Genomic DNA, 26862 nt, shown 5'->3' with positions numbered 1-26862 from the left:
ATAGTTATCAGGTGTTAGCGGAAGTTTTAACATCCGGTCTATGAGCCGAATGAAACCAGCAGCCTTTTGGGACCATGGGTGGGAAGAATCCGCGGGTATCATAGTCTGTAGTTGTGGGTTTTCTATATACGTCTATTTCTATTAGGTTGTTTATTATGGACAGTTTTAGGTCTAAAACTTAGGCGTTGGCGGAGATATCAGCGGGTTTACTTTGGCAATTCATGTCGAGAGACGTGGTTGTAGAAATCCTTCAACCTGATGATGAACTAAAAGGCTCGAAATCCGGATCGTTGCAAAACAACTTACTGTGAGTAGGAAATCTTTTTAAAAAGAATTGAGTAGCTATTTTTGTAAGCCCCAAAAGTAAGTGTTCATGGATGATTAACCGCATATGGAAAATTCTGTATCGGGTTAGGATGATCCTTCTGAGATTTAGATTCTCCGGGGATCACCTACCAAAAAGGCTCTTCATGTGTAAAGCTTCTCGGTCGATGCTGCCACCTCATCATTACCTTACTCATTGTTGCTCGTTTAACTTCAGCCTGTCAGCTTTCGCCGCATCGTCTGCACATTCCTTGCCTTCGAGCCTAGTACGCACTCAGCAAATCTGTCGAATAAAATAACGACGAGAGATCCACTGAGGATCCGTAGAGCCCACAACGCACTCAGGGAATCGATGCACCTGACATAGGATGAATTCTTCCTGGAATGCACTATTATTTTATTATTAGGTAAGGTGTTTTCAATGTGTTCAGATCAAATTGGCACATACGTATACGTGGGGAGTCTCGTACAAAACGAGACAAGTATACTGCACGGCACTGTGCGAGTCCATAATACTGTATGCGGCACCGGCGTGGACTCGTGAATTACGGACGAATGACTGGGCGGTCCTGTTCGCAGTCACCTAGGCATATAGGACAGTATCTACGGCAGCCATAGAAGTTATTGCTGGCCGGCCACCTATCGACACAAGCAAAACCCTGTGTGCCTTATAAGAATTAAAGAATGGACGCCCACCATGTATCCCAGTTATGAGTACTGAACAAGCAGATGAGTGGATGGTGAGGAAGTGGCAGGTAAGATGGGACAATTCATCCAAAGGACGTCACACCTATCAGCCCCTCTCTAACATTGAAGATCGACTTATTATGAAACATCTAGTCATTGACCACTGTACATATCAACTACTGTCAGGACATGGAGATTTTGCAGCAAAACTCCGTGCCTTCAGACTCAAGCCCAGCCCGTGTGAGTGCGGTGAGGAAGAAACGGCGGAACGCGTCTTATTAAGTTGCGAAGACCACATTGTTCCCCGTGTCTGCTGGCTCTTCGAGATCAACGAGCAAACAGCGACCATGGAGGCCCTCAGAAAAGCGATGGCCAGCCGGGCCGGTTTCAACGCAACACAAAAGATGTGGAAATGCGTAATGAGACAAAAAGGATGGCAGACAAATTAACTAAAGAACAATATTGAGAAGGCAGACAAGCCAATACCTTCTCCACCTGACCATCCCGAGCGAGCCGCCTCCGCGAGGCTTATCCTGCACTCGGTTAAATAAGACTGAGACTAAGAGCTTGCCATGTAGAGTGGAGATACGACCGTCAAATACAAATAAGAAAGCTTTCGTCTATAATCTAAAAAGCTTGCTAGCTCAAAACAAAAAGCTGCAAAGAGCCAGACATGGCTTAGGTGCGGCAAAATATAAAACAAAGGCACATACGTGTAACCGAAAACGCCTGTGCAGTTTTTTTTTAATGAATCGACATCTTCGTAACTTTAAATCTTAAAGAAGTTCGCTTAATGTGTATACATAAGAATTGGTGTTAAAAATATGAGTTAGGTTTATGCCGCTAAGAAACAATTTGTTTTTCCAAAGTAATTTGAAAGTTTTCACTGTTTTTTTGGGCGACGGGCTAAGATGCGAGTGTAAAAATTGTGAGTGTAGAAAAGACAACGGTTCGGATGAAAGACAACCCGCTTTTACAGCCGTCAGCCCATTCCGGTTTAGGAGAAAATGAAAATGCGTGCCGTCATATTTCCCTGAAGGTCATGAATAATAGAAAGGGTCGGCAAGGACACTGATGCCCGAGCATTTGGAGATGATTGTGGTGTCATATAGGGTGGGACGGTAATGCGAGGGCATCATGGGCCTTCTGTGTTTTAAAGCCGGAGCCAGGCATCATCCATAGGTTCATGAATAGACTTGACCCCATATCACGGCCTTCCACCTCCAACAACTCTTTACCCCACCCACCCCCGGCCTTTAACCACTTTCCTAGCCCGTCTTTTCCATCTTTGCCCCCTTAGGACGAAATATGTCCCGCATGAATAAAATATACGAGAAGACGAATCCACGTGTTTGATTAAATTTCCGACAAGGGAATTTATGGTTTTTTTTCCTATATATTTGGCGCCGGCTGTCATTCATCCTCCTTTTATTCAACTCGTCCAAAAGGATATGAAAGGGAAGAATTTTATCATCCTGAACCTAAAACCCTAATCAAAATACAAGGGTTGAGATAGCAAGCTTGCGTTTAAAACAAAACTGAAATAATTCGCTCCTTTCTATGTAATATGCTAGATGCTTTTGATAACAGTCCATAGCAAATAAGCTGAAATAAGACATAAGAGATCCTATGGCTTATTAATCTGGTGTTCTTTTGGCAAACCCGTGAATGCCAGAAACACAAATAAATCTACCGTGCATTTTTCAAATGTACTATCAAGGCGGGAAATACGGGCTGTAAAAATCGAACTTTCGTCTAAAGCTTCAGGGTCTGTCTTGATTTTTTATATTACAACCAATCACACAGTTCATCAGGCGTCCTTCTTGATAGTGAGTTAATTGCAGCAAGTGATTTTTTTCTACAAAGACGTGCAATCAGAGTGGAGCATATAATGGTCCTCCGGGCCGGATTGTAGTTTATTGCATCTCATTTATTTTTCAATTTTAAATTTCCATAACCTCACCAATCATGTCGATCTCTATGAAGGAGCTGGAGATCTTTAAAATCGTAATAATAATCATTGAAAATATGATACGTGAAGAGCTGTTGATGAAGAAGAAATTGACCCCGACGATTAATGTGTTTTGGATCTGGTTTCTGGTCAGGTAGAAAAGGAGTGAAATCTGTGAGTTAAGTTAAGTTGAAATTACGAAAAGTTTTTTTCAGTTTTTCTCCCCAAAATGCAGGTCCAGTCGATAAAGAACTACTCTAACGCTTACGCATTACGTTTTCTTATCATCTGTAACTACATTTTGGGGAGACCACTATCCATGGGAAAAACTGAAAAAACTTGTCGTAATTTCAACTTAACCAACCTCATGTACTTCGAGACCTCGTAGTCGATGTTGTCGAGGTTTTTTTCGCCATTCTGTAATGCTAATATGAGAAATAGGATGCTGCCCTGATGATGATCTTATACAGGCCGAAAGCTTGACAAGTGGTCACAGAGACTGCTTCTTTTCGACCTGACCCGACACCAGATCCCAAACACAATAGGGGAAAAGCTTATAAAGACTCGAGAAAAAATTGAACAGGGAAAAAACATTCTTGGCAAACAACTATGACAAATCTCATACACACATTCCTGGGAATATGACTGATTCTGTGACCTTGGAAACATCATTTTCAACAAACATCATAGTATGAAAAGATTCAACAGGGGAAGAAGAAATCAGGGCAGAAACAAACACTCAGAGTCGGTATTTGGCATGAAAGCCAGTGAAGGACCTCATCAACCTCATTAGGAAAGTGACAGTCTTAAGTCTACAAAAAACCTTGAACAAGGAACATAAATGAAAATTTACTAATTTCGTGGTCCGCTTGACCAATTAATACATTACAATTAATTAAGGTTTTTAGTTGAGATGAAAAAAAGTTAATGGCACGAGCGGGATTCGAACCCACGATCTTCGGCTAGATACGCCGCTGTCCGAGTGGATCGAGGTCACGACTGCTCAAGTGGTAGAACAGCGGCGTATCTAGCCGAAGATCGTGGGTTCGAATCCCGCTCGTGCCATTAACTTTTTTTCATCTCAACTAAAAACCTTAATTATTTGTAATAAATGAAAATTTTCATATGATCAGACAGCCCAGCGGTAGCACGTAAAAGGACAACAAATCTGCAATAATCCAAAGTTACGGCATTGTTGAAGCAGTTGTAATTTTATGCGAGCGTTTTTTCATGGTTCTTGATGAACTCTGTCCATGATTGGGCTTTGCTTCAGCGTATACAATGTTGCACCTTCAAGCTAAAATATCATTAATGCTTGTGTTAGGACAACAAAAGGGTCTTAAAATTTCAAAAATAGTCGGTGAATTTGTCCAAAACCTACAACACGGGAATAACACCTAACTACATCATCGGTGCCAGGGAAATAAGGCGTTTTAGGTAATGAACAAACAAACAAATTGGCCAGAGAAAGAACTTCAAGGGCAAGTATAGACCTAGAATCTATAATTACGATAATAAGAATTGATCCTTGATGATATCTAAAAAAAATCTAAAACAAAAGAGAAATGAAGATATGATCGACCTGCAGATAATCTATGTCGGGTTCCAAATTCTTAGAGGTCATTAGACAGGTGAAAAAAAGTAGACTAAATGCTTGGTTCACCGAGCTTTCGGCAACTTATAGTGTCATCATCAGGGCCTATTTTATTACAAATTCAAAATAAATACTCAGTAACAAACAATTAACCATTAATGTGATAAAGTGATATACATACTTTCCCAAGAATGAAAAAACAATTAACATAGAAAAACAATTGTAAAAGGTTTTGGGTTTAAGGTTGGCCGTGAACCGCGCGGGAGGTTACACGCCTGTAAATCATGTGTCTACGGCGAATGTTGTTCTGCTGTTGAAGAGTGTCTTTTTCACTCGAATGGGTGGAAAAGTATCGGATGCAATAGTTAGAGACAACACGAATATGGAGAGCAATCCTTCCTTACCGGCAGCATCAATTTGGAGCGCTGTGAAATAGACAAGGTTGCTCCCCCTCAGGTACAGGGTGATAAAGACGAGGGATTCACCCTGGTTAAAACTTAAAAGCAAACGAGGTAAGAGAGGAGGGCGATCCAGTTCCGAGCACAATAAGGATCGCTACAAGTTGATTGATGGTGACAGGAGCATTTTCAACTACACTTGAAATCATAACCAATACCATACCACTTCACATTGAGGTTAAGATCAGAGCACTAATCAGCTGCTACAGATTAATTAGCGAGGGCAGCTGGAATCATAAGTGCAATAACATAGGTCATTCGAAAATCTCTCAACAATTGAGTAAGGTTAACGGTCAATTATTAAGCGTTAGAGATAAAAAGATTAAAACCCCTTCGGGGAAAAAGCACTTTCAGGTAGTCACCCCGTATAGTGATGATGACCATCGTAACATAGACTGCTACACAGATGGTTCACTAATCAAAGGTAGAGGGAGTGGAGCAGGAATCTACATACCAAAATTAGGAATCAGCACCTCCTCCCCTCTTGGCGATAACACCTCCGTTTTTCAGGAGGAAATCTGGGCCAGCAATGTGTGTTGTAGAACATTTATGGAAAATAAAATTATGGGAAAAGATATTAAAATCTTTTCTGACAGTCAGGCTAGTCTTAGGGCATTACAAAAAGATTTGTCAACCCCACGACTGGTGGAGGACACTATAGATCTTATCAATAGGATCTCTTTCTGGTTTGAGAACAAGGTAACCCTTATTTGGATACCAGCACATAAAGGACACCATGGCAATGAAAAGGCGGATGGCCTGGCCAAAGAAGGTTCTAATACTGCGTTTGTTGGACCATAACCGGTATTACCTCACTATATGAGCACAGCGAAAGAGAGTATCAATAACTGGGGCATGAAACAATTCCTTAGGGAGGGGAATTTATTCCCCAGAGTTTGTTAAGGCGATCAAACCAGCTGAATCGAAATGGCTATTCTCTATTTCAAGGAAGGGAATTAGGAGGCTGATAGGTATTCTGACGGGCCACTGCCCACTGAGAAGACACCTCTTCGTAATGGGTATCCTACCAGATCCCTTTTGCCACTTCTGCGAAATAAAAGAAGAAACGGCAAAGCACTACCTCGCAGAATGTGTATGCTAGGTCTAGATTTGAAATCTTCGAAGGAGAGGACATCACCAAATCACTCCCCGAGATAAAATGGTCCAAAATCTTGGGGTTTGTGAACAAGTCCAAGAGGTTTATGCAGGACACGTGAGCAGACCATGTCCCGGACCTTTTAGGGATGGGGTACGAGTCCACCCAGGCATTTATCCACTCGGGTCTTGGTCGCCCACCCTGCATAATATATATAAGGTTGGCCCAGTGCTCCATAACCTTAAACCCAAAACGCTGAATCGGTGAACCCAGCATTTAGTCTACTTTTTTCCACCTGTCTAATGACCTCTACGAAGATTGGCACCCTACATAAAAGCGAAATGGACAAACTCTAGATGTGCCAGTCATAATAAACTGGTAGTTAAAGAGCCCTAGTCAAAACAATCATAACACATTGTTACCATTAAACATAGTAAAATTAATGGGAATGATAGGGCTAGATAACCAACATTGGTATATCCAACGATGACCCCCCCCCCCAGCAAATGCAATGAGGAAGTATTTTCGACTACATACGGACATTAAAACCCGAATAGGACACTTTTTAAGCCATTCGTGTTCGAGGTAATTTTCAAGTGTTTATTTATTCTGTACGGTTCACATTCGGTTGTTGATTGCTTCAAAATGTACTCTGACGGCTTGATAATTCGAACCAATTCGACGTAGGCAAAAGACTAAATACAGGAAAGCGAAAGACGCAGAAGAAGAAAACTTACGTCAAGAATAATCGTTGACGATTAAATAAGCAATGCCGAGTATAACTTGACTTGTGAAAATGAATCTTATCCTTGACTTAGAAAGTTTTCAATAGAAATAGACGCAAATTTGCGAGACGATGTCCATAAAGCAAAGTGTCCGGATGGAAAAAAGATGCCTCGGACAATGAATATTCGTACATGGAAAGTTACCTTTTGTAATATGCCCAGTAGCAGAATCACGGCGTTGGTTAATAATTTAAGAAGCAACCACATCCACTGGAAAGTATTTGTTAAGGAAACTCAATGGCCGGTTAGACAGTAGCTGTTAGACATGCTGCGTGCAGGTGCAACCATGACAGCAACTTTTACAAATGGGACTTTTTATGTTGAACAATATAATCCTTCCTTTCATAGCTCAGCTATGACACTTTGGATGGATTTAAATGCCATTAGAGTTGAAGTGATTGACTGTCCAGCTCGTTCTCCGGTTTTAAATTCTATTGTCGTTTTCTAGAAACACCTTAAGGTTTAAGGTTTAAAAGAGTAGGAATCTTTATGACCTTACGCACCCAGACCAATAATATTAGTTTATTGTGTAAAATCTTTACCTCCTTTAGCGTTGTCTCGTTCTGGCTTTGGCTTTTCTTCTCCCAACAGTAGAAAACTCATCTCACGCCTTCGCACCAAAGAGAGCATGTTCCGCTTGCTTCATTTTCTTCCTGGCAATAGGCTAATTTACGTTGTGCGTCGAAAAATTTTGTCTGGAGTCTCCAGTGCATATTCAGCACTTCTATGATTCTAGTCCTAACACATCTTAGCTTTGTTTATCAACACCAGTCCGAGTGCCTGATGGATTTTGGCAATTTGGTACTCTGGAAAAGCGTTGGGAAATTGTCCTGATCGAACTTTCCTTTATCAATTTATCGACTTAGTTCCTGCATCTCTGCCTTGTATACCCTGGTACAAAAAAAAGTGCCATTTTGTGGTTGTTCCAAATGTCTGACAGTGCCTTGATGCCATACCAAACAGATCTAATTTTTACTACTGATAAGTTGCCTTTAGTGCCGCCTAGCTATCTTAACTGGGAATTCTTTTGCTGAATATACCTGGTCTTATGATCTCCTGGGCACAGTGATAATATTCACAATTCCGCCTGAAAAACGGCGGTATGTTTTCTACTACTTACATGAATTTTTTTCTTGGTCTACCTTTATAGATACGAGGCTTATATTATATGATTAGAGGCTTTCTAAATACCAGATGTACTTCTGCATAAACTGGCCGTCCTTTATACCAACCAGCCCTATTGGCTATTTTTGATTTGTAATTTCACATGTATCTGAATTTCGTGTCGGCAGGCAACCCTAGAAATTTGTCCCTTAACTTTTCGAAAAGGAAGAAGAATACGATAGTATACAATGGAGTAGTATTTCAGCAATAAATTTTATCAACCCTTATATGTTTAAAAGTCCGATTGACCAATTAACATTTTTCAATTAATTAATATTTATGAAAGGTATTGGTTAAGATAAAGAAGTCAGTGTCACCAGCGAGATTCGAACCCACGACCTTCGGCTAATTACGCCGCTACTCTACCACTTGAGCTATCGTGACTATTTAGCCGAAGGTCGTGGGTTCGAATCCCGCTCGTGACACTGACTTTTTTTTATCTCAACCAATAGCTTTCATAAATATTAATTTTTTGTCTAAAGTTTGGACTGAGATGAAAAAGTTAGTGACACGGCTGAATACGCCGCTGGTCTAACCACTTGAGCTATCGTGAGTTCGATCCACTCCGACCCCAACACCACAATTTTCCCTATTTTTGCATATTTTCAGGCGAACGTCGTGGGTTCGAATCCCGCTCGTAACACTAACTTTTTCATCTCAGCCAAGACTTTACATAAAAGGTATAATTAATTGAAATAAATTGTACCTTTAAGTTTTTCGCAAAATTGTATTTTCAAGGGGCGTCGGGACCCGTAACGGTTAAGGCATCGACACGGCGATCATCACTGTAAAAGTAAAGGTCCAGTTTTTTTTGTTCCACATCCAAAATGTAAGTGTTATATGTAAACAATGTTTGTAAAACCCAGGCCCTGAAGATGATCTCAATAAAGATCGAAACGTTGGCACGATAAAGGAAATGTTTTTCTGAAACCTACACCACACGCATCTCACGATTTCTAAATAAATATCGATTAACGGTCACTAATCACCACACATAAAGGTCCAGTGTTCGAATCCAGCGGCCTAGCATTCATATCCGACATACTTACTTATATGGGATTTTTTTCAAAAACACTGGCACCACGAAGGTTGATATGACCTTGCTGCTACGAATCCTTGTAAAAAAATGTTAAAAAATATTTTCCTTTTTAAAATGTACACTGTTTTAAGTTTATAGAAAGCAGAAGATTATCTTCTCTTTGGTTTGCTTTGTCAATAAAAATGTGTTATCCTAATCATAAAAAAATGGTTGTGATTTCTTTGCATAGGCAGAATTCAATGACTCGTAAGTCGCGGATTCGAAGAAGACCAAGGGCACAAAGATGATACGCTAAGTTGGAATTGGCCGACAGTTAATTCCGATCGTCTGGAGGTCAAAGGGACAAAAGGGCCATGGTTCCGGTTTGCATTTGTACTCCACGGAGCCGCGTGTGGTCCACGTCTTAATCTCCTTATGGACCTCTTCTCCAGTAGCGTCCGACATCCATCGGATTACAGGGGTCCGACAAAAGGACAACCTCTTCCGACGGCTCACAAATCCTATTTAATTTGGACAGCACATGTTTCAGTTTAAAAAGTAAATCCGACCAAACCCGTATTAAAAAGCCCGTGACCGACTACCGGTCTTTACATCTATTAAAGACGACTTTTTTCTTCCAAGTCTTCTCTTTGCCCAAAGAATATCTCCTTTTGTTCAAATGAAGCGATAAAGGATGAAAAAATTCCTGGCTTGCCCCCTAAAATCTAATAACTATTTAAATTTATTCCAACCACCCTGTCAAAACTTTTTTTTAATATACTAACTAGGATTAATTTCATTATGGAATACAAGTAAATTGAAGAATTAAGCAGTTGTAATAATATGATTATTTAACTTGTCATTCGAAAAAATAAAATAATACTCAGACGAAGGTTTTTCCTATATACAAACAAACATTATTTTAAATTATAATAACAGTTTATATAAAAAATACAATACTGCAATATAAATCATGTAACAAAAATTAGAGTTTTTCCATTTCGGGACTTTTGGTTTATCACCTAAAGAGAAGCCGGTTTGGAGGTTATCTGACATCTTGACGTCGTTCGCAGAGGTCTCTAGTCCATTGGCCTGAATCAAGTGTGACTTATTTATGACATTTATGATCCTATTTAAGCAATTTCTCTGGTCGTTTGCCACTCATATATATTTTAGAATCCACAGGTTTAAAGCCTGATTAATGAAACTCTCTTACAAATAAGGGATAAAAGACAAAAACAAAACCCAAAGGTACTATCCACTGCTTAAAAAAGACATGAGAATGTTGACTATTGGCCTGGAGATATTGTTAATAAGTTCATTATTAACTGCGTGGACCCAGTCTGATAAACAGAATGCTATGATTCATCCTACTGTCCAATTACAGATTCTAGGCCTATATTTGTACTAATCCTGTTGTTCTCCGGCCAGGGGTGGTATAGTGTGTTTTGAGACTCGAGACTTTCGGGCTCACCTCTTGTTCTCATCCACGGCCCTTTTTTTCAATCCGAGATCCTTCATTCTATCCTGTGACCCCTCCTAACCCTTAGTTACAAGGGGGGTATCCGGGAACAAAATAAAGGTGCAGCCCAGAGGACGTGGCAACCTCTCTGAAGCACAAGCTGTACTCGTGTCGGCCTAGAGTCGGCATGGGCGGCGGGTGCCTTAGCAGAGTCACACGAGGGCCAGTGCACTAGATCCTGTCTGCAAAGACGGGGGAGGGTGTATTGCCATCTGTACCACGGGGTAACTAAACTTTCCAAATTCAGCCCTAGTTACACTGGGACTGGATTCGTGGTGGTGCGTGGTGATGCCCCTGGCGGGAACTTAGACAGATGCTGTCTTCTATCTGTGACCTTAGTGAAGCTTGCGTGTAGCCAACGTAAAACCCCCCGGCCTGACGGGAGACGTTGCGACCGGACGACAGCGTGTAAGCGTTGAGGACGCAATGATCATGCTATAGTCCTTCGAATGCGTGAGTAAGCGAATGGAAGCGGGTAGTGAATCGGTGACTCGGCTTTGCATTGTTGTGCGTGTGACCGTCGTGGTACCCTTGGGGAAGCGAAGGATCGGACCACCTAGGCTGAGCCTATGGCGTCCCTCGAATGCGCGTGACAGGTGTAGGCTGAGCTCAAATTTTTTACAGTAGGGGGGTGTGGTTAGCAATTCCACTTCAAACTAAACCGCTGCCGCGGCGTTCCCGGATGTTTCTACGCTGGGGGAGCCTCTATACTCAGAGAATTAGAGTGGCCTTCTCTATCTAGGGAGTACGCGGGGGAGGGACAGGGCGATGTATTTCGGCCTGTTAGCCCCTCGGGTGCGGCATACGACCCGATGCACAATGCGGGCCCGACCATTCGGAGTGGACAAGCGGAGAGCGAGGTTGTCTCGGCACTTAGGGACTGGGACACTTCTACACCAATGCTGCGGCGGTAACACCATTCCGTCGTATGCAGAAGTGAGTCAGCTCTCATCTTGAGAATCAAAACGTCCTATAAGGCCAAATGCCAGGTGCGGACGCTAAAGATCCTCTTGTCTTGTTAACGATGAGTACTCGGGAACACAATATTCTCCGGCTAATTTGCGTGTTTATTAATTAAAACTCCTATTGCCCTGGCACCCACGATAACGTTTGGCAATTTTATTCTCCTAAGTTTAGGGTGCATTTATCAACTTGTAAGTAAATTTTTCATGTTGTAAAACGGCTTAGCTATCTGAACATAAGCAATAAGACCTAAAAGACCAATGTCAAACATGTTGAGCAACACCCTCTGCGAGACATGGGCTGAAGACTTAACTAAGATAGTTTCCATTCAAGATTATCGAAGGTTTGTTGACGCAGAATCATTAGGCACATAAACATATTGACAATCATAAAACATAACTGAGAATCACGCTCGGAGGGGCTAACTGCTGATGTGATGGTCTGATAACTAGACGACCAGTGAACGGTGATTTTGTTACAAACACGAATGGCTTACAAATGAACTATTCGGTTTTTAAAGTCGGTATTCCGAAACATTTTGCAAAACCCCCTACTGTATTTAAGGAGTACTAGCCGAATGGGTGAAGTTAAAGAAACATATATGTTGGACGATTATGATATCAGAAATCTGGAGATGATATCCATCAAACACCGTAGCCTTTTGATTTTTGTACTTTACCTACTTCGTTTGTTCAGTTCAATTCATCAATCCTTCTTTTAAAATATAAGTCATTGATTGCTTTGCTGAAATTATTTTTGTAGGATTATCATGGTACCAGCTGTGGCATTGAGCGGTTACTTTACATTCGAGATAATCTTATGGTGGCAGATTCGTCTTCTTTTATTGCATAACCTACAAACTGGATCATCCAATACCTATATTCCAATAGTTAGACGTTTTCTCAAGTACCAATGACTGCCCTACCACCTGCCAGTGACTTGCACATAGCCCTATCACACTTCTGTGCTTTACACTTCTCAGGTAGTATTGACTAGGGTCCTTTAACCATGATTTCACAATGTCTGGCACGTCAAGAGTTTGTCCATTCCTTTTTTGTCTTTGCGCTCATTTTGGAAGTAGAGGATCGTACGTTTTATGAGTGTTCCGGATCTAAAATTTGTCGTAGAAATCCTACTAGTCGCCTGCATGTTCATTACCCAAAATTCCTTTTTGCCCTGTCACCCAAGAGATTGTTATGTTATGTTTTCCCAGGTTTTGGCCAACTTTGATGACCGCTCGGATGTTCTAAATAAGATGAGTTTCAGGTTGGAGAAATCTTGGTCATATCAGGGTGTTGTACCTCCAGGTCAGCCCTTACCGTAAAATTACAACAGACATTCTGCAACAAAGCCGGAACTTAGGTTTATGGGTCTGATGACAAATGATACGATGCAACATTGGCAGTCGTGGAGCATAGCAAATAAGTTATGGATGGAGATGTTGGAATATCAAAGCACTGCGAGTTACCAGAAAAGGATCGCGGTCCCCGAGTGCCAATCCCTTCACAGCCTATGTCTTTTAAATTGAAAATAATACGCAAACAATATTGTGATACGGTTTGACCTCTCGTCCATGACACCCAACTAGTATCACGAAAAAGCTCATTGCATAACGGGTTCATTCCCTTATTGTATTCCTAGTACCTAGCCCCCTTTATTTCTTAGTTTAAGTTAAAATTATCATGATGAAGCTATTATGATGTAACTATGAACTAATCACTAAACTATTGTTAGTTAAAAAACGTTGTTCCCTGCTTGGACTAGGCTTAATGCATCAAATGATTCCCCAAAGCCCCCAATTTATGTACAAGGTTGTGAACGGACTGTCCATTTATCACCGAAATGGAAAGACAATGTGTACTGGAAGTATTGTAAGTTGGTCTTGTCTTATCTGAAGGGAGTAAGATTTTCTTCTATTGGATCGACGGTAATTAGGAGGAGGAAACGCGGCTGAAAAGCGGTCCGTGCCGATTCTTCTAAAAGGGTGAAAGTACTAATTGACTGGGCATGTAGCGGCTTAGAGATTTGACGGCAAACCGGGGGGTTTAATTGTGCCTTACAATCCGGGCCGGAGCGGGCCGCTACAATCGCAGCCCCTTCTCGCTGTGGCTATCTGAGTAGTTAATTGTGTTGACCACCACTTTCCGGGTGGAAAAGGTTTTAAATTGCCCCAGAATCCGGTCCGTTTCCCCTTCCGCCGGCGGCCCCAGGCATTGTCCTTTTTGTATTATTGTTCCCCAAAAGGAACTCCCCACACACTGCTAACTGCTATCCCTGTTTTGAACGGAGAAACACACGGTTCCTGCTCTAATCGATCAGTGTTTGAAGAAATTGAATTTCACTAGGTAATTTTCATGACTTACTTTCTTTCAATTGATTCTACTTAAATTTTAAAAGGTTAATATTACAGAAAGAAAGAGAGTGGGGGGTGAGAGAGAAATAAAATGAGAGTAAGTGAGAGAGAAAACCTAAAGTTTAGAGTAAGTGAGAAAGAAAAACAAAAGAGAAAGTAAGTGAGAGAGAAAAACTAAAGAGAGAGTAAGTGAGAGAGAGAGAGAGAGAGAGAGAGAGAAACCAAAAGTGAGAGAAAGTGAAAAAGATAGAAAACTAAAATGAGAGTAGGTGAGAGAGAAAGAAAGGAAGAAAGAGAGATAAATAGAAAGAGAGCGTAGGAGGGATAGAGTGAGTAAAAAGTGTGTGAGAGAGAGAGAAAGAGAGAGAGATGAATAAAGAAAGATATATAGAAAAAGAAAGAGAGAGTAATAGAAACGGTAGAAAAAGAGAGAGAGAGAGAGTAAATGAGAGAGAGAGACAGAGATAGAGTGAGAGGAAAGAATAAAGAGAGATACAAAAAAAAGGAGAGTAAATGAGAGAGAGGGGTGTTGAAGAAATACAGTTAGTAAAAGAAAAAGAAAGTAAGAAAAAGAAAGAAAGAAAGAGAGAGAGAGAGAGAGAGAGAGAGAGCAGGAGAGAGCGAATAATGAAGAAAATGAAGAGAGATAGTGCAAGAGAGTGAGAATAATAGGTAGATAGATAGATAAACAGAGAGAGAAAAAGAGAGAGAAAAGGGAAGAGGGAGAAAGAAAGAGAGAGAGAGAGAGGGTGAGAGAGAGAGAGATGGAGGGAGGGAGGGAGAGACAGAGAGAGAGAGGGAGGGAGAGGGAGAAAGCTAAATTAGAAAATAAGAAACTAATTATTCAGAAATCGTGAGATGCGGTCTGTTGTGATGTAGGTTTCAGAAAAACATTTTCTTTATCGTGCCAATGTTTCGAGCTTTATTGCTATCATCTTCAGGGCTCAAAGTGTTTGTCTTCTGTGTAATTGTGCCATTTTTGCGTGTCGTGTTGAGAGTGCACGAAATCGTGAGATGCGGTCTGTTGTGATGTAGGTTTCAGAAAAACATTTTCTTTATCGTGCCAATGTTTCGAGCTTTATTGAGATCATCTTCAGGGCTCAAAGTATTTGTCTTCTATGTAATTGTGCCATTCTTGCATGTCGTGTTGAGAGTGCACGACACGCAAGAATGGCACAATTACACAGAAGACAAACACTTTGAGCCCTGAAGATGATCTCAATAAAGATCGAAACGTTGGCACGATAAAGAAAATGTTTTTCTGAAACCTACATCACACCAGGCCGCATCTCACGATTTCTGAATAATTATCGATTAACGGTCACTAATCACCACACAAAAATAAGAAAATTTTATTTTCTCCTAGAAACAAGTTCCTTATGGATAAAGGCATCAAATAATTCAAACATAAAAATATAGATCTTCAGTGGCAATCCGATGAGACCATACATACTAATCATCATCATTTGTCAATTCATACAAGCTGTCATTTACTAAAAAGTTGGGTACAAAAATTGAGGCGACCCTGCATTTATGAAGAATAGGAACGAGCCCTAATCTTAACAGTATGCCACTTTGTTACGTGTAGTGTTAGTGATCGTTTCGCCTCAATAATTAACCATAACAAGGAGGTCATAGTTTTCTGCCAAACTTTGTTGTCATATCAAGAAAAACAAGACGAGAACACAGAAATAGAAAGATAAAAGAAACTAAAGAAAGGCAATAAAGTAACAGACAAAGAGAAATAACACGTGTTACTAATCAAACATCAATTCATTAGTAATTTCCCCTTTTAATTTCAGTTATTTAACGTCCGTTTCGCTTCGTTCATAAATTTGCTTCTATAATTAACTTTGTTTTAGTCAAATGACCGATTGTACGATATTATGCCAAGGCCTCTTTACAAAACCAAGACGGCCCGATTAATATTCAATTAACTTGTTAGCTTGTTAGGCGGACACTATTATGTTTGCCTATGCAAAACCAACTGGAGCTTGTCATCGAGGCCGTGTCCAAGCCCTTCATATACATATATTCGAGCTTTTACACGTGTAAGGAATAAACCGGACAGTATAAATGTATATTTGACTAACATAGTCAATATAAAGGCGCAAACATTTATTACAATTAAATTCTTAATTAGAACTGATCTTGGATAAAGAAGGCCATGCTGAAAATAACGCAATAATAATACTAATTTGTCGTTGTTTCTTTAAAAGTAAAATGTATCTTATCTTCAACCTTCTTTTTTTTTTTTTTTTTTTTTAATGAGGCTTTATATCGTGGAAATATTCTGATCAACATTCACCCACGATAAAATGGTGAGAATTGTCAAATGCAAGTTGCAGACAACAAAGAATCTCTTTGGACGGCCAACAAATCAAAGTCGAGCAGGGTAAGGATTTTCTCACGGATTCATTACCATACGGAAACGCTGAATTAGTACTAACGAAATCAAGGATGAGACACAACGCTTCGATACTAATTTTTTTTTAACCAACGATTATTCTTTCAATTAAATCATTATTGTTAGTAAAATTATAAATCCATTATATTTCGTGGTCCGATTGACCAAATAATTTCTTTCAATTAGTTAAACTTAATGTAAGGTACTGAAGGTATTCAAGGTATTATGTAAGGTATTTTTAAGGTATTGGTTGAAATGAAAAAGCTAGTGTCACGAGCGGGATTCGAACCCACGACCTTCGACTAAATACCCCGCTGCTCTACCACTTGAGCTATCGTGACAGTCGGACTTTTCCCTCCTTTTTGCCATTTTTCACTTTTGCATTTAAACCAAAACCTTACATGAAAAGATTAATTAATTGAAAGAAGTAATTTGGTCAATATACCATTAAATATAACGGATTTAATAAGTAAAACGAAGTATAACTTCACCAACAGCTCTCCGTGGCTATTTTCAAATGTCGCCGAGAATCGAATCCTGATTACACGACATTTGAAAAATAGCAAAAAGGGAAGATTCGAAATGTAGGTTGAGGTGGGAAGTTGGTGTCCGAGTGGTCGAAGTCACGATAGCTCAACTGTAGAGCAGCCGCGTATTTAGCCGAATGTCGTGGGTTCGAATCCCGCTCATGACACTTGCTTTTACATCTAAACCAATGCCTTACATAAAGATTAATTAACTGAAAGAAGTAAAATTATAATTGCTTATGAATTAGAGATTATATAATAACGCATGTTTTCATATAATAAACGAGATATAAAACCAGTCTTTTTACCTCGAAAATGCATAAACTGTCTTTTCCAGGAAAATACATGATTGTAATTGAACACGTGTTAGCTTATTATGTTCGCATATGCTTATATATAAGCTCTGTAGTCATGCTAGTTGGAGGTCAGAGGGTGGATCTTTCTCGTTGACAGCCCACCCCTAAAACCCGCAGGCCTCCTCAGATATCGTCGGCTACGTGCTCACCCGGCATATCCCTCGGATCTTCACCGAGTCACCCTCAACCAACACTTACCCTTAATTAACTTGTGTACTCAATCCGAGCACACAGCTTACTAGACAATATAAACAGCTTTAAACAGACAAATTTTATTAATTTAGACTTTTACGTAGAGAAACCCTAGCCGCCAAGGGATTTTAACAATTTCAAAAAACTATCGTCGTGCATAAAATAATTGATTACCCGTTCCGATTCGACCGTTTAAAATTAATTAAACTCAAGGTTTTAATTGAGGGAACTTTAATGAGTAAGTACCTCTACGGCGAACTAATTGATAAATGGATGGTAAGACAATCTATCCACCCATCTAAATTCTTTCCTTTTATCTTCTTTGCTCGTTGCCGTAATTACTTTTTCTGCCTCTGCACATATTTCCTCACATAGATACCCTCTCCCTTTTAAGAAAATATAAGCACTTGAATGTTGTGTGATTGATTGTGCAAGTTAATTGCATAAGAGAGGACAGTATTGTCGTAAATTTGTATACATCAAAAATAAAAGTTCAATTCCCTCTCGCTCACTCACTCTCTCTCACTCTCTCTCTCTCTCTCCCTCCTTCCCACCCTCATTGTTTGTTTGTTGGTTTCTTTCTTTCCTTCTATTTCTTTGTTTTTCTTTTACTCCTTTCTTTTCTTTCTCTCTTTCTTCTTTCCTCTCCCTCTCTCTCGCAATTACTCTCACTCTCTTTTCCTACCTTTCTCTATTACTCTCTCTTTCTTTTTCTATGTTTCTTCCTTTATTCATTTGTCTCTTTCTCTCTCTCACACACATTTTTTTCTCTCAGTGTATCCCTCCCACGCTCTCTTTCCTTTTAATCTCTCTTTCTTCATTTCTCTCCCTCTCTCACCTACTTTCATTTTAGTTTTCTCTCTCTCTCTCACTTACTCTCAATTTAGTTTTCTATCTCTCACTTACTCTCACTTTAAGTATCTCTTCCTCACTTACTCTCACTTTAGTTCTCTCTCTCTCTCTCTCTCTCTCTCTCTCTCTCTCTCTCTCTCTCTCACTCTCTCTCTCTCATTCTCTCTGTCTCCCTCCCTCTTTGTTTGTTTGTTGGTTTCTTTCTTTCTATTTCTTTGTTTTTCTTTTACTAATTGTCTTTCTTTATAATCCCTCTCTCTCATTTACTCTCCTTTCTTTTCTTTCTCTCTTTCTTCTTTCTGCTCCCTCTCTCTCTCAATTACTCACACTCTCTTTTTCTACCGTTATCTATTACTCTCTCTTTCTTTTTCTATGTCTCTTCCTTTACTCATCTGTCTCTTTCTCTCTCTCACACCCTCCTACGCTCTCTTTCTTTTTATCTCTCTTTCTTCATTTCTCTCTCTCTCTCTCTCACCTACTCTAACTTTAGTTTTCTTTCTCTCTCTCTCTCACCTACTCTAACTTTAGTTTTCTTTCTCTCTCTCTCACTTTGGTTTCTTCTCTTTCACTTACTCTCATTTTAGTTTTCTCTCTCTCTCTCTCTCTCTCTCTCTTTCTCAAATGTAAAATGTCGGGGTTTAACGCGTACCAACAAACAGGCATTAAAATCAAAATTCAATTCTACTCGATCTTACATAGATTTAATAAATTTTTAAGTTTTGCATGTTCGTTTGTTTTCTATCCCGCCTATAAATTTTTTCACCCTCTTTCATTCTGTCGGTTACTTTATCGGTTTGTCTACTTCTCTCTCTTTCTCCATCACTTTATTTATTCATCTCATCTCTCTTTCTACCTATCTTTTCTCTATTTATTTACTTATCTACCTACTTATCTGGCTCTCTCCATATTTTCCATTTTCAAACAGTCTGTATACCTTTCTGGGGGTCTCACAAAAACACTCTCTCCCTCCCTCCCTTTCTTTTGCTTTCTCTCTCATTCTCTCTCTCTCTCTCTATCTATTTATCTATCTATTTATCTATCTATCTTTCTATCTTTACATTTATGTGTCTTGCACCTTCAAATTCTTAAGCACATATAAATATATTTCATTTTTAAAGATCCATTTTTCATTTCCTAAATTTCGTTGGTTTTATACTTCGAAATCACGATATCACGACGTAGTCCCGATATAGTCTAGAATTCATCCAGCCATTTTGGTCACGCCTGCGGTTTTAGATTGGAAAACAGACATAGTTTCCGGGTTTTTGTTTGGGTGAAAATAACTTAAAGAATATGCATGGCGGATCGATTCTCCGACACCCAAAGGTTGTTGGACATTAAGCCCTCCTGTATGACAAAAAGTGGCATGCTGGTTTAGTTTTTACTGGTACCAGTGAGGATAGGCAAAGATGATCTGCAACGCCAAACAAAATGATTATTAAAAACCCCATAATCAGTGAGCAAGTAGCTCATGCTATTGCACTTGCTGAGGTGGAAGAAGCAGCAGAAAAAAAAGGGCATGGATTTTAGGTTTGCCTGAAATAACTCGTCAAGCATTCAGTGGTACTAAAAGACTAGATGGTTTGCTCAGAAACCAATATTGGACGTCCAATCTTACCGTTGGTAAGACAACCGCAACGAGCCGATGACCAATTTATCAGATTGCACATTGAAAATTTGCTCTTCTACTGCTTATGAAACGTATCATAGACTTCGAACGATGTCAGATGTGTCTGTGGTGAAACAGTAAGAAGGAAACTGCAGAAATGAGTCTACATACATCCCAGAAGTACAGCCACAGGTCCAGCACCTGCCATAGACCATCGTCGTGTCCGCTTAAAGTTTGCAAAGGTACACCGACATTAGACAGAAACTGAATGGAGGAATGTTGTTTTCAGACCAGTCCTGGTTTTCTATTTACCATGTCTTTGACTTTATCAAGCAGGTGTAGAGTGCTATAGTCAATGCACATTTCCAACAGTTATGGTGTGGGGTGAATGGTATACTGGTTTAGTTTTTCCTGGTACCAGTGAGGATAGGCAAAGATGATCAATTTACAGGTTCTTACCCCACATGGAGAAATCTTGATCACATTTTTTTTATATTGTAACGCATGGATTCTGGAATATTCACCTGTTTGAAAAACCGACAGTCAGGAAAGGACAAATGCCAGCCATGAAAGTGGATTCTTACTGGCTATACATTTAAGTAGCCATTATCCCGTCTAGGGGATAAACAAAGGGTCAACTGAGATTTTCTAACGAGCCGATTTGAATAGACGGATTTACCATTGCCGTGGCAGAGGGCACCGGGGGAACGCATCAAAGGCGCCTTTTGAAAATGTAATTAAGCGGTATTTGAACAAAGGGGAAGCCGAGGACCGGTCCCTTACAAAATGGCTGCCGGTACATTAACAAACTGTAACCAGTTCTTGTGAGAATCTTTAATGGAGATTAACATATTTATGGTATCTAAAAGGAACTCTCATCTATACCAGCTTCGCCATGGCAAAGTTTTCCAAACAACAAATTTTTTTTATTCCTGAGGATCAGTTGAAAGGATAACAAAATACATTCATAAAAATATTTATTTTCGTCAATTATTATTCAGAAATCGTGAGATGCGGTCTGGTGTGATGTAGGTTTCAGAAAAACATTTTCTTTATCGTGCCACGTTTCGGTCTTTGTTGAGTACATCTTTAGGGCCTGGGATTTACAAACATTGTTTACATTTAACAAATACATTTAGGATGTGTAAAAGTGAATTTATACAATGCAAAATATATTTTTTATATTCAATCAAAGTATTTCTACTCAGTCAAAGTGTTTGTCTTCTGTGTAATTGTGCCATTCTTGCGTGTCGTGTCGAGAGTGCCAGTGAGATTTTGCTGTTTTATGTTTATGTACGTTGGATTTTGAAGGGGTGAGGAAGGATGTCGGTATAGAAAAGACATTTTTGTATAAGGCGTCGTCTTCTTTGAGGTGAAAAGAATTTATTTTCGTCCTATATTCTTCTAGATTGTTAATACTCCACTTAAGTTGAGGGTGAGGAGGAAGAAAAATTTAACCCTAGTTACACTGCATGTCCAAATGCAAGGAGATTGGCTTCTGTCTTGAAATAAAATTCAAATATAAAGCCAAATTATCTATTGGACCAATAAATATAAAAACACGTATTTAATCTCTGTGGAGAGTATGTTTGAAAATATTTAATTGTTTTTCTTTGTTTTGAAAATTGGTGATTTCTCGCTTATCTTTATTTTTCTCGCTTACAATTACGTGAAATCTAAGCATTGTTTATTTTGCCTAAAATCGGATTAATGCAGCTTTTCGTCCTTCGGAAAAACGTCAAATTTGACCAAAATTCATTGGAGTGAATTTTAAATCATCTGACATTTGAGTACGAAAATCCTGTGAGAAGAGTAATCCTGCTCTTAGAAGTATATTTTCAATTGCCAACTAAACTTATATTTAAGGGCTTTCAAAAGCGTTTAAAAGGAATCCGAATTGTGAAAAAAGTCGACTAAAAAAATATAATGTATATTACTTAAAGCAATCCTGCATATTATTTTTTTGTATTAAATAAAAACAAATCACTTGATATATAATTATCTTGAAATACATGCAAAACAAAGGTTGAAAACCGCAGTAAAACGTACTTAAATAAATATATAAATACAGTTGAGCTCAGAACAGAAATCTCACTTTTTATTAAAAACGGATTAGGTGATGAGAAACTCACCTAAGACCAATTATCATGCCTACACACACTCTATAAGGAGCCAGTTAAACATATTATCCTAGTACAAAAAGCGCCTTGTACGTAATGAACATTTTTTTAATTAATCGTTAATTCAGTGACAGTCTGATTGAGCCATGTTGGACTTAAATTCGTATTAGCCGAATAAGAGCAATAATGAGGGCGTCGGTGGCCGCAACGGTTTAGTTCAGCATCATTGTAAGGTAAACGTCCCGGGTTCGAATCCGGCATTACAAATTGGAAATTCATAACCTCGCAAACTTCACAATTTAAGGGTGAGATAGAAGTTAAAACAGCAGTAGATTTTGAAGTGGTCACAGCCAAAATAACCGACCAATAATTTTAAATTTAATTGAAAAATACCGACACCAGGTTGTATTAGCAAAAATTCTCATAAGCCGAATAAGTGCGATAATGTGGAAACAACTTATACAACTGGACCGGTTTATTAAAGAATGGATGAGTGGACTTACCAGATCAGTTAGTAAACACACGTGTACTTCGAAAAATAACCCGGAAGCTTTGACAAAGCTGGACATGGTATAGTTAAGTCGTTTCTGCTCATTCTGATTTATTCTCGCTGTTTTTTTGTCTTTAAGATCGTTCAGGCTTCTAGTCTTCAGTTTTTAGTAATAGTTTTGCAAGCATGATCGGCCGCGTATTTAATACTTTTCGATTTATCATTTTATAAAGTTTTACTTTTATTTAGGATCGTATTTGGTCATACGAAAAATAAAAATTATGTAAGTCCGATAATTACAATACTATAAAAAATAATCATAAATGAGATATATTGGCTCGTTGTTTGTTCTGTGATTTTAAGGATAATAAATGGAAAATATTTGTATATCAATGAGAGGTCAAATAAATTCAAATGATCTTTTGAAAAGATTCGTAATATTTTGGAGTACACTTATGTGAACCAAGTTCGTAGTGCATGTTAATTGACTTAATTGACCAATTGAACAGGTCAATATTTCAATCGTTGCCAGTGGAGGAAGCACAATTTTAAAGTATTTTATTAATTATAAAATAGCTTATCCAGGGTGAACACGAGTTACAAACTTTGCCGTCGATTCTACAATCAAAAGGGAACCAAAAAGCCCTAATGAACTATGACCTGAATCTCAACAGTTTCAGAGTTATTCCCCTTTTTCTGATTTTTCAAGATTTCACGACCTTACTTCAACAAGGATAACTCCAAAACTGAAAGGTTTTGGAAAGATCCGTTGATACCATTGAAAACTACGTAAAACTCCCAATGATTAATACTAAACTAATAAACTTTGGTGAAGAAAGCGTTTTAGTAGCCAGAACTTGGAAAATATTTTTTTCAAACTGAAAAACTTACTATTCTGATTCTAAAATTCTATTCCATTTCCAAACCTAGTGACCATCAAATTTTAGAAAAATTACTCTGTTTAATATCCTATTGAGTGGTGTAATTGCTTTTTAATTATTTTTTTCAAAGGTGAAGAATTTGAAAGAAAGGTATAAGGAAAGAATTGGTAAAGTGGAAAGATTAAAAAAAAAGAAAAAATTTCGGAAATTTTGAATAATTTATTAAACGTTTTTTAATTTGAGTTCGAAACCGAAATAGTGCAATTGTTTACTTATTTGCCAACACGACGGCAATTTTGATTAAATGATTATTGTTTTATTCAAGATTCAAAACGTTTTTAGTTCATTCATTCAAAAATTTCTTTGAGTTTTTATTTTTTATTGTTATTAATCTTTTCAACTTACCAATCCATCAACTACGGTTTTCTCCTTTCCTTCATCAATTTCATCTTGTTGAAGAAAGGTAATTAAAAAAGCAATTAAATCAATTAAAAGGATATTAATGGAAGTATGTTTTCCGAAATTTTCTGGTCTCTAGGTTTGGAAATAGTAGTCTAGAATCACCATAATATGTTTTTCAAGATTGGGCACTCTCAACACGACACGCAAGAATGGCAAACACTTTGAGCCCTGAAGATGATCTCAATAAAGATCGAAACGTTGGCACGATAAAGAAAACGTTTTTCTGAAACCTACTTCTCACCAGATTAGACGGCATCTCCCGATTTCCGAATAATCATTGAAAAATTTTTTTTTTAAATGTTCTGCCTACTAAAACGCTTATTTTACCAACGTTTACAAATTTAGTATTGATTACATATTATTGTAAATTTAACGTAGTTTTCAACGGTATCAATGGATTTGTCCAAAACCGTTCAGTTTTGGAGTTATCATTGTTTATTTGTATAAAATCATGAAATCTTAAAAAATGACAAAAAGGAGAATACCTCAGAATCTTTTGCGATTCAGACCATACTTAATTAGGTCTTTTTAGTTCGACTTTGAATGGCAAAGTTTGTAACAAGAGTAGCCGAACACCCTGTATATCAACTTAGAAAAAGATGATGGGTAGAAAATAAATTGTCTTTTCCACTAGTTGCCTATTTTGGAAAAAGCATTTCCTACCCATTATCTTATTATGGAGTTCCACAAAATCAGGATGGTCACCATCACAAAATTAACTTATAGAATACCAATAAACTTATTTTGCCTACTTCTTCTTTCAGCTACATGGTCAAGAACTGTCATAAATTCTAATTGGCAAACTTGGCACATAGTTTAGTGTTGTAGTAGGAACTATAATTTAGTTTAGGCATCTCAAAAATGCTTGAAGGTAGTTTTACTGTAGTAATTGGACATGGTAATAAGGTAAATGTTTTCTCTCTCTTTCTATAATAGATTATTTACTTTTTCCCTTCAAACTGTCCTGTTTTGGCTCTGAACGCAAGTCATTCTGAAGGAATTCTCACAATGTTAGACATAAAACGTTTTAAGTGGCCGTTTGCGAAAAAACATTATTTAATTAATTTAGAAATTGTACCCTACTCCTACGATCAAGTGATCTGAAAGAAAAGGGGCTTACCTGGCGATCTGGGAGATAAACGACACGCGGTCTGAGGCGTTTAATTTATGTATCATAAACCGAACTCACATAAAAGCCCCTTTTTATTATGTACATATATTACCATGTCTTTTTTAGGGGGAAAACAGCCTTTTTTTCACGTTGTAATGAATTTTCACTCAAAAGACTTACAAACTGGTTGTATTTTAATAAGCAAATGAATGATTTATCGTCAATCAATGATTGTATGAATGGTAAAATTATTTCAAAATGTACTTATAAAAAATTATTATTTGGAGGTCGTGAGATGCGGTCTGGTGTGACGTAGGTTTTAGAAAAACATTTTCTTTATCGTGCCAACGTTTCGATCTTTATTGAGATCATCTTCAGGTTCTGGGATTTATAAACACTTTTTAAATTTTACAAATACATGTAGGATGTGAAAAAAATTATGAATTTATACAATGCTAGAAAATTTTAGATTAAAAAAAATGAATTTATATAAAGCTAGAAAAGTTTAGATTTTAAAAAAATCTAAAATTTTCTAGCATTGTAATAAATTCATTTTTTATCTAAATTTTTCTAGCCATTGTATAAGTTCATTTTTTTATCTAAAATTTTCTAGCATTGTATAAATTCATTTTTTTTAATCAAAATTTTTCTAGCATTGTATAAATTCATTTTTTTATCTAAATTTTTCTAGCATTGTATAAATCCATTTTTTTAATCTAAATGTTTCTAGCATTGTAAAAATTCATTTTTTTATCTAAATTTTTCTAGCATTGTATAAATTCATTTTTTTTAATCTAAATTTTTCTAGCAATGTATAAATTCCTTTTTTATCTAAATTTTTCTAGCATTGTATAAATTCATTTTTTATCTAAATTTTTCTAGTCATTGTAAATTTATTTTTTTATCTAAATTTTTCTAGCATTGTATAAATTCCTTTTTTATCTAAATTTTTCTAGCATTGTATAAATTCATTTTTTATCTAAATTTTTCTAGTCTTGTAAATTTATTTTTTTATCTAAATTTTTCTAGGATTGTATAAATTCATTTTTTATCTAATTTTTTCTAGCATTGTATAAATTCATTTTTTTATCTAAATTGTTCTAGCATTGTATAAATTCAGTTTTTTATCTCCATTTTTCTAGCATTGTATAAATTCATTTTTATCTAAATTTTTCTAGCATTGTATAAATTCATTTTTTTAAATCTAAATTTTCTAGCATTGTATAAATTCATAATTTTTTGCGCTGTTTTGGTCTTTAAGATTCGTTCAGGCTTCTCGTCTTCTTCAGTTTTTAGTAATAGTTTTGGTTTAAAGCCAACACGGAAAATTGCCGTAAGCTGAAACGTTTCGGCCCGATCCAAACTTTCGAAAAGGATCTACATAATTTTATAGGATAAATTGCAGCTAAATGTGCATTAGAGTTTGGGCTGGACAAAATAACATTAATATCGTTTAAATTGAACTGAAAAATACAGAAAAATATATTTTGCAAGCAGAAAAATTTTTCCGCTGATGTAAATTTGTCCAGATTAGGACATTCGGATTAGCTTGTTTCTTCGCTGCTTAATTTTTTTCCCGGCTCATACGGCCCATTTGAGCCCTGAATGATCTCAATAATGATCGAAATGTTGTCACGATAAAGAAAATGTTTTTCTAACACCTACGTCATACCAGATCGCATTCACGACCTCCAAATAATCATTAAGTAACTGTACTAAACACCACACACATAAAAAATATTCGCATCCTCGAAAGGGAAAACTGAAATTGAATAGAAAATTGTTACTGGTTTTGAAGAGTCAATCTCAAAATCGCTTTTCTCCTGTCCAGCTTGAACGGACCCATTCATACTTGGCTGCCCCCAAGGGTATGAATAGGTCGGATCTCGTGTTTTTATAAAACGAGGCCAATTCCAGGCATTTGTCAGCTCCGATGGAAA

This window comes from Cimex lectularius, unplaced genomic scaffold, assembly GCF_000648675.2.
Source record: "Cimex lectularius strain Harlan isolate CLEC.00 unplaced genomic scaffold, Clec_2.1 scaffold42, whole genome shotgun sequence".
In the NCBI taxonomy this organism is placed as follows: Eukaryota; Metazoa; Arthropoda; class Insecta; order Hemiptera; family Cimicidae; genus Cimex; species Cimex lectularius.
Note: the sequence above shows the minus strand (reverse complement) of the source record.